At 44.4% G+C, this 8,543-nt stretch overlaps 1 long non-coding RNA gene across 1 annotated transcript; it reads left to right on the top strand.

Annotated features, from left to right (window-relative positions):
- Positions 1-728: 728 nt before the first annotated feature.
- Positions 729-5,261, top strand: LOC123117103 (uncharacterized). The gene is made up of 4 exons (XR_006457295.1): positions 729-875; positions 1,215-1,328; positions 1,664-1,734; positions 4,860-5,261. It is a non-coding gene; the product is annotated as an uncharacterized lncRNA (long non-coding RNA).
- The last annotated feature ends 3,282 nt before the right edge of the window (positions 5,262-8,543 follow it).

The following is an 8,543-nucleotide window of genomic DNA, read 5'->3' on the forward strand; positions in this document are numbered from 1 at the left end:
CATTGATTTGATCTTTTTTATTCACTTCCGAGAGTGTTGTGTTATTTTCTCACGCTAATTGTTGGCGGATGTGGTGTAACGCAGATGCTGGGAGCCGCGGGGAAGGCCGCCGTGGAGGCGGCGCAGGTCGTGGGCAAGAGTGCGACCGGGGCCGCAGGCAAGGCCCTGGGCAAGGCAGGCGACTTTGCCAAGGCGCACCCGGAGGAGGTCTACCAGGCCGCCAAGAAGGCCAAAGAGGTGGTGATGGGCAGCAGCCATGGTGGTGGGGAGCCGGCTGTCAGCGCCAGGCTGTCAGTCACGCGCTGGCCTGCGGCCGAGCCGGCGGCGGCGCCTGACGGCTGGGGCCTGCTGCAGTGGGCTGTCGTGGGCGTGGGACTCGCCGCCGCCGTCACTGCCGGGGTGGTGGCGTACCGCCGCTGGAAGGGCCTCTGAGCCATTCTGCTCCGATCTCCGAGGGCAAGGATGGAACCGTCAGTAGCACTCGTAGTATTATCTTATCTTAGTAGTAGTATCATCCGTCCGTCTCAAGTATCGAGGCCGAACTTGTGTTATGAGTCTTTGATTTACCTTACCAATTTGTCGCTCTTGTATCGAGAAACTCATTATCTTTTTATGGTCTGCCGAAATGGAATGAGACGATCTTTTGTTTGGTTGCAAAAAAATTTTGTCGCTTCTACAGTATTTGTCTCAGAAACCCGGCCCCTACCTCTCTCTGCTCAAGTGCTCATCTTTCTGACTTTCTCTCTCTCCCCGCGCCGCCCCGAGAAAATCGTCTCCCTCGGGTGAGGAGGAGGCGGCGAGGGTTTGGGCCTCCTGGTCCGACCTCGACGGCGCCGACGAGCTCGCGCCCAAGATTCCTTTCCTCAACGGCGCAGGTGAGCTTCTTCCTGCCCACTCCCTCTCCTTCTCTCTCTCTCTCTCTTGTTATTTTCTAGTGGATCTGCTTGGGGAGAGAGAGATAGAGGGGACTGTGTCTCGTTGATTCTTTTGATGAATTCCAAGGGAGAGAGGTCTGCATGCCATTTCTTGTTTAGCCGATGACTTCGCCCACTTCCTCCAAGTTTTTCTCTTTTTTTGAGAGAGAAGTTTTTCTTTTATTAAGCACAGTTCAGTTGTACTATTGTCAAGTATCTTAGTTTCTTGACATCTTACCATTTTGTAAACAAGTTCTCGATCGGCTTTTGGTAGTAAATTTTGCTACTTTGTTTTGTCAGGTCGTAAATTTTGTGCTCAGCCAAGCAACAAGGCACAAGGTGGTTATATCCATACTGTCATTGTGCTTGTGCAGAAAAAAAAGGAAGTCCGTACGTGTAGGGAATCATTGATATGTAAGGATTTCTAAACTTATCTGCTCTATGTTTGCTAGCTCAGTGCACATTTTGGAGAACGTGGATACAAGAGACTGTAGCTGACTTTTCTTTGGGTGAGACTAAATGAGATGCATTCTGAAAAATGTGTGTGAACTGCAGACAGATTTTCGGAGTGTGCATAATGAGCTCATGCTCCATATAGTACTTGCTTACCAGCCTAAACTTCTCCATTTAGCCTCGCGCATTAGTCATTTGGAGCGTGATAAATTCTTCCATTATCTTCGAGTTCTTTAATTTGTACTGATTACTTATCCAAGGTTCACTAACTGTTCTTTGATGTTCATGCGTTCCAGCTGCAACGGGTACAAAAAGGGTCATGCATGGGTGAGCTAGACAAACAACGTGGATCCCTATTTCTGTTGAGGTACTAAATTCCTGAATCAAGAAAACTCAGTTACCTAAACAGTTGGTTCTTCTGTTCTGTTCCGTGTGCGCGTGATAACACACTACAATGTTACAGTACGTGCTATATTTTAAAAGTAAAATTTTGAACTGCATGTTCTGTGACAATGATGTGATGCTTCCAAGCAAAGTGGCCAGTTAATTAGAATGTAGTGCCCTGTTGTTCCTTATCTGGATGCTTTTTTCGTGCTTAATTACTTGCTGGAAAGTACGTAAGTAACATGTTTGCTAGGTTGTTCCTTTCCACTGTTTTGGACATGTTCGGATGCTTGTGATCTTTTTTGATAGATTTGGGACTAGCTAGAAACCAAGAAAAGTACAGGAGATTGGTGTTGTTACAGGCTGAAAGGCAAACTTTTTTATCCTTTAGATTACAATTTGTACCTTCAGTTAATTGCAGGAACATGTTTTAATTTTTTTAGGGCTTGAATATCAGTTAGAGGCAAATGTGTTTAGGACTTGCATTTCTGCTAGTGTCCAGTCCTAGAAAAAAAATTCCTATCAGGGCGTATTATTTTCTTATACATCCTTTATTTTTTTTGTTATGCATACTTTGCCTTTTTAAGTCATTAAAAGGCGTTCTTGATAAGCCTAAGGGCATTGTGTAGGGTGTAACATACCATCCCTGTGAGTGACTACTAATAATGTGAAATGCTTATTACTGTTTGTATGATGCTATTTATTTGTCTGTGCTATCCTTTATTTCCTTTTTGTCTTTATTTAAGAAGTTCCTTTCCCACTTCCTATCGTGTCTGTCTACATTAGGCATACATGCCACAGATCCTACTGATGTTTTCTTGCCGTTTCGATTTTAGAATGTGTTGGGTGGCTCATGCTGCTGTGTGTTCTTTATTTGCTATCGGATCTAAGGATAATAGGGGCTCTACCTCACATATGACACACCATCTCAGGTGATAATGCCTCTAAAGAGGAAGGAGATCATGTGTGCCAAAAATTATTCAGTTGAGGTAGGCACATCATACTAATTTGCGAATTATGGTCAGCATTTCTCTGAATTGCTAAGGTCCCTAAACTATCCTGCTTTTTCATTCAATATGCAAACGCCAGTAGGTCAAGACAGTTAACATATCCTTAAAGGAATTAGACACTTTTCTAGGGAAAAGTGTCCGGTATAAGAAATACTTTTAATACAGCAGTGGGGAAAATGCTTCTGAATGTTTCTGGTCATATTTCAAGAAAACAAATTCCTGCTAGATTTTGCAATTCATCCTATGTTCATCTGATTTAGCTTGGACCCCAGAGCTGTATTGTTTGGGGGTAGTTTGTGCACAGAACAATGCAGCAGGCCGAACTGTCAGCACAGCTAGCCCAAAAAAAAAACTGTTTTATCAGTAACCATGTGATTTCATAGATAAAGGAACAGTACAAAGTACAAACACCAAGAGGGACCGAACCCTGGTTGTGTTTGCATTTGTCCAGACAGGTCGATCGTTCGGTGGCTGTGTGGTGGCCTGTTGTGCTTCGGTCCCTCTGTTCGGTCACTGTCGACTCCTTTGGAGTTTTTTCGCGCGTTGCTGTTCTATGTGTTCATAGGCTAGGGTTTTCTACTGCCGTTGTCCTCCCTGGCTGCTGCTCTTTCACGGTCGTTCCTTGCACCTTGGCAACGTTCTAGGCTTTCGGGTGTTGCCTGGTGAGGGGTTTGCAACTGTATGCAGTTTTGCGTGCGGGTTTGGCCACCGGTAGTGGTAGTGGATGGTGTGGGTTTCAATTTCCTCGCCTTCTATTCTTCGGTCTGTGCTGCCCACGCGTGCGTGAAACATTCTTGGTGAGTGGTTTTCGGTTACCTGTGCTTTGTTTTAAGTGTAATTTTTCTCCTGATTTCAGACCGGTACGATATGTGTGCATTTGGGTGGCCAGATTAGGGTTTGTGTAACTGATTTTGCGGTGCTATGGTCGTCGGCTGGTGATGTTGTGTGTTGGCTGTGAGAGTGTGGTTGTTGCTCCTTATTTGTTTGGGTGAGGTGTTGGAGGCATGAAGCATCCTGAATTTCTTCGTCCACTCATTATGGTCATGAAGTATAGTAACCAGAGAAGCCACAATACTTCAATCAGGCACAGCACCCCGTTGACCCTTTGGCCTGAACATCAAAAACCACTATCCGATGATCTAGCTCATTTTTTGTATCATACATATAAAGCCACCTAAAATCGTATGGGAAGTCGTGGCTATAGCTGGGCACACCGTTGCATAAAGTATGCATCCATATTCCATAGTGGGTGTTGTTGGTTTGCCCATATTAATTGCACTTGATTAGGTTTTCTTCTTCTTTTCCTTAGAAAGGCTGTGGCATAGAAAGTGTGTTTGCGAGCTTCATCAATGTTGCTGTGCTAAAACACACACAAAATTGGCCATCAAAGCAGTGATGATGGTGATAGCATCACATGGAATTTCCAGAATATAATCTCGTCACATAGAAATGTCTCGCATGAGCTGCATTTCCGTCCATCTGTTTTTCATTTTGATTTAGCTGCATTTTCTTCCTCTTATTTCTTTTTACCTCCAATGTTCTATTCCACACTGTTGGAGAAGAGACATGTGAATCATTGACCTCAAAGATTGCTAAGCTACAGGGTCTAGGAATGATATTAAATTTCAAAAAAGACATGTATTGTAGAGTAGCTTAGTTCATTAACTTCTCTAGGATAAATTTTGATATCTCAAAAGATATCTCTGTCAGTTTATACACTATATGCTGACGTTGCAAGAAAAGAAAAATACTGTGTTCTCTAAGAGCTTTCGCTCGACCTAGCTCTTTACGCACATTTAGGCAGTTTAAACAATTGCTATTGGCCTGTTGGAGCTCAAATAACATCTGAGGTGATGTGTGTCCTATTTGAACTGCCTAAGGGCTATGACTGGAATGGCTAGACACCTGAACGTTATCAATGCCTTTTCCCCTTGTACTTCATGCCATTTACATAATAATTAATATTAGTCTGCAAGTAATACCACTTTGATGATATATCTTCTTTTCCTGTATGGATGTCCAGTCATTGCCCCTAACAATCTGTATTTACTCCGCAAGAGTAGCACCTAATATCTTCTTTTCATGTATGGGCTTGCAGGTCACCAACCAATTCTTAAGTTTTGAACCATGGGAAGGCCTTCATGCATGAGCTGCTGTAAGTAGATGACGACTTTTGTTGAAAAGCTTGGTTCATGTAGAGCTCGTAGTTAGCTCTGTAGGCCATACCCTTTTGTTGGTGATCTTAGCTCATGGACCTGGAAAAGGCCTCAGAATAGGCTATGTGAGCAAGCCATGTATGCATGCCCTGATATATGAACTTGTTGCTTTGGACGTTTTTGTGTGAGAGTGCATGCATGTATGCCTCCTGCTATTTATAACATTCTTTGAATTTTACTACTGTACTTTGTAGCAGAACATTCAGTAACCAGCTGTATCTGTAACAATTGGCCAAGACAAGACTATATATACGTCCTACTCCCTACCCATTTGGACCTGTCCCAACTGAAAATGGGCCGGCGCTTGATAGGATCCACCCAAAACATTTGATAGTTGGAGCCAACGGCACCCATGCATGTGGTGTGGCGGTAGCAACAGCAAGCCTGCAACGGTAGACGTGCGTTTTGTACTCGTTCAGTCGTGTTCCTGCCTTCCTCTTCTGCTGGATGGTCGTCGGTGCAACTCCGTGGACAGTCCTCCTGTCCTGCCAATATCCGTGGTTTGAAGGCATCTTCAACATTGACCTACAAATTTGCTTCGGCATCCGTCCACGGGTTGGGCTGGTCCGTGGACACAGATATGAGAGCTGGTCATTCAACATTGCCCGCATATAATTGAAACCGCATTTCAACAGATCGGACGTACGTGATTCACACAATCACAAATCCGACGGAATTCATCAAAGTTTGGATATAAAATAGCATAAATCATTCATATATAACACGCAAATAAGTCAACAATAGTTTAAATTCAACAAGATTAACCGGATGATCAACAAGTTTTTCATGAACGGATCATGTCGCCCACACATATTCTCGCTTTAGCTTCATCCAACAATATGTGTGTGTGCCTAAATGGCGGTCCCTTCGTTCTGTTGTACATCACGGTAGCACGTACGAGCTACACAATGTGTAGAGCAACATCTAGTGAATGAATGATTCAATCGACAAGTTGAGCAACAAAAAACAAAACTTATCATCCCCTTTAGCTGCCGCGCGTAATGGTCACCTTGCCTCCAGCCGAGCAACCGTGTCACAGAACTTGGTGACGATGGTCTAGATGGCGTACCATCAATACGATAACGACCTCATATTTCGGTGTTGGATGATGTGCATGTCCTAGGACGCAATGTGTTTTCATGCGTGAAACAAATCATGCACGCCCTGCCAGAAGAGCCCCCTTCTATGCATGCCTACGAAATCTGCAGATACGGCCAACCACCCATCGTCGGACAACAACTCATTTTCCATGCTCGAGTACCCCGCCATCCTCCATACTCTAAAAAACGGCATGACGTTCAAAAATTAGCTCAATGGCATTTGACTGAACACCTGCCGGGCATGGTGTCTGTCATGGGTGTCGTTGACGGGGGAGGAGGAGTGTACCTTGCTACGGACGGGTCCTGGGTGAAAGGCGCCGTCGTAAAACGCAAGCAGGCACGTCGGTGCTGGTTGCGGAGGTCCGACAATGCCTGCGTGGTGGCCGGAGAGATACAACGGCGGCACAGAAGAAGGCCGGGGATGCAAAGCAAAAGGAAGAAGGGACGGATTGGAAGAAAATGTCGACCGGGAGGGGTGATTGAGTGGGCCGGAGGTGTCGGAGTCCTACATGGTTGTTGTCTTGACTCCCGCAAAGCCCCCGACTTAGCTTCGAATTTGTGGAAAAAAGTGTGTCCGGATCACTCGGCAAACCAATACAGAATCACGTTGGATGTCAAAACACGTCCAGACCACGCGATACAATGGTATGCGGACGGTTTGAGGGTCGCGCTGGAGATGCCCTCAGCTTTGCCCCCCGGACGCCTCCCTGCCTGCTGCCACCCCCATCCAGATCCGGGAGCGACCCCGCGCTTGCTCGCGACTCCACCTCGGGGTGTCCCACCGTTCGTCATGGGCCCCGCTACTCCGACCACCGTCAGGGCAGCGCATTGTGAGCTCAAACCTTCTATCTGCTTTCCAGGAATCCTTTCTAACGGACCATTGTTGCCGCAATCATTGTAAAATAAAGTTTCGGGTCGAAAATTATGCACGTACAAGTCTTTTTTTTTAAAGCTTTGCCTCATCCATTAAATAAGAGAGAATAGAGTTTGTTACAAGCCACCGAAATACATGACATAGGGATTACTCGCGCGCAATAAAAGACCCTAATTTCTTAGCTCCGGCGATGACCCAAAGGTTTGCCTCGGTGGAGATGGATGAAAGCAAGATTGGCGGTGGGGCACGTACAAGTCTCTGTTTAGCACATTTGGATAGCTAATACACTGATCTGATCAGGTTGGTAATACTTCTAATGCAGGCAGCCACCCCCCCCCCCCCCCCCCCCCAAAAGACATGCTTTGGGCTGGTGTCCTTCTGTTTCATCTTCTGCACTCCAATGTCAAAAATTCTTACTGTTCTGCATTAGACCATCAAAATGTATGTGCCATCTGCCCCTCTCACAACTATTATAGGTGTTCTATCCGTGAGTAACACCAGTCAGCTAACTAGGGTTTTGTTCCTTCAATTAGTCGCTTTGTTATCCTAACAGCATCACTCCTTCAATAAAGCTTAATTAATTTTCAGATTGTATATTCGATTAGGCACTCCTGTATTTTTATTTTTATTTTTTCGAGTTGGAATTGGCAGCGCTCCAGTATTTTAACACCGCATAGTATAATGTACTTCATTTTAATCATTTTTAATAAAAAAAAAGTTTGTGTGCATCACTCGATGTAGAGGTTGGGGGTGCTCCCTCCTTTTTGAGGGAAAACATTCATTGATTTGAGGTTGCTCACCACATATGCCATGTGGTGAAAAACTTTGTTTTTAATCGTTCCTTTTAGTGAAAATGCATCTGCTCTATGGGAGAAGCAACTACTATCACCCAACAATAATGTTCCCTCTCAGGATTAGACATTTGATTGCAGGCCAAGACTGTGCCTTCTTCTGATGAGACGTTTATGATATTTACGAGCAAGCATGAGCTTTTGATCTTGTTTCAAAAAAAAAGCATGAACTTTTGATCCATATCGACCTCAACTCACACTGTTTGTACGATTGTTAATTTGTGCTCGATGGGGTGTTTGGTTCCTTTTTTTTCTTAGCTGGCTAAGATGCTTCAACTTCGACGATACCCTAATTGTTTTTGGACAATGAATTTGCTATTTCCTTTAACAGACTGGTGCTTAGCACATGGTATAGATATTTCCCAACTGATGTTCCATTCTACAATTCTACTCTGTCATCTTCGTTTGTTTCATTGTCTTGATCCACCTCAACTGCTAACCTTTTGTATTAAATTTGTGAAAGATGGCAATGTTATGCCATATGATACCAGTGTGACAATCACCGGAGCTACGAGCAGGTCAATCACTAGGCGCGGTGAAGCACGCCTGTTATTCTAGTACTATATGGGACACTGAGTATTATGTATATCTCTTCATAATGGCTTAAAAACTGATGCATAAAAACAACCATGCGCTCCATCTGTAAACTAATATAAGACCGTTTATAGATCACTAAAGTAGTGACCTAAACGGTCTTATATTAGTTTGCAGAGTATATATCTCTACAAAATGTCTTCAAAA

The sequence above is a fragment of the Triticum aestivum genome, chromosome 5B, assembly GCF_018294505.1.
Source record: "Triticum aestivum cultivar Chinese Spring chromosome 5B, IWGSC CS RefSeq v2.1, whole genome shotgun sequence".
NCBI lineage: Eukaryota > Viridiplantae > Streptophyta > Magnoliopsida > Poales > Poaceae > Triticum > Triticum aestivum.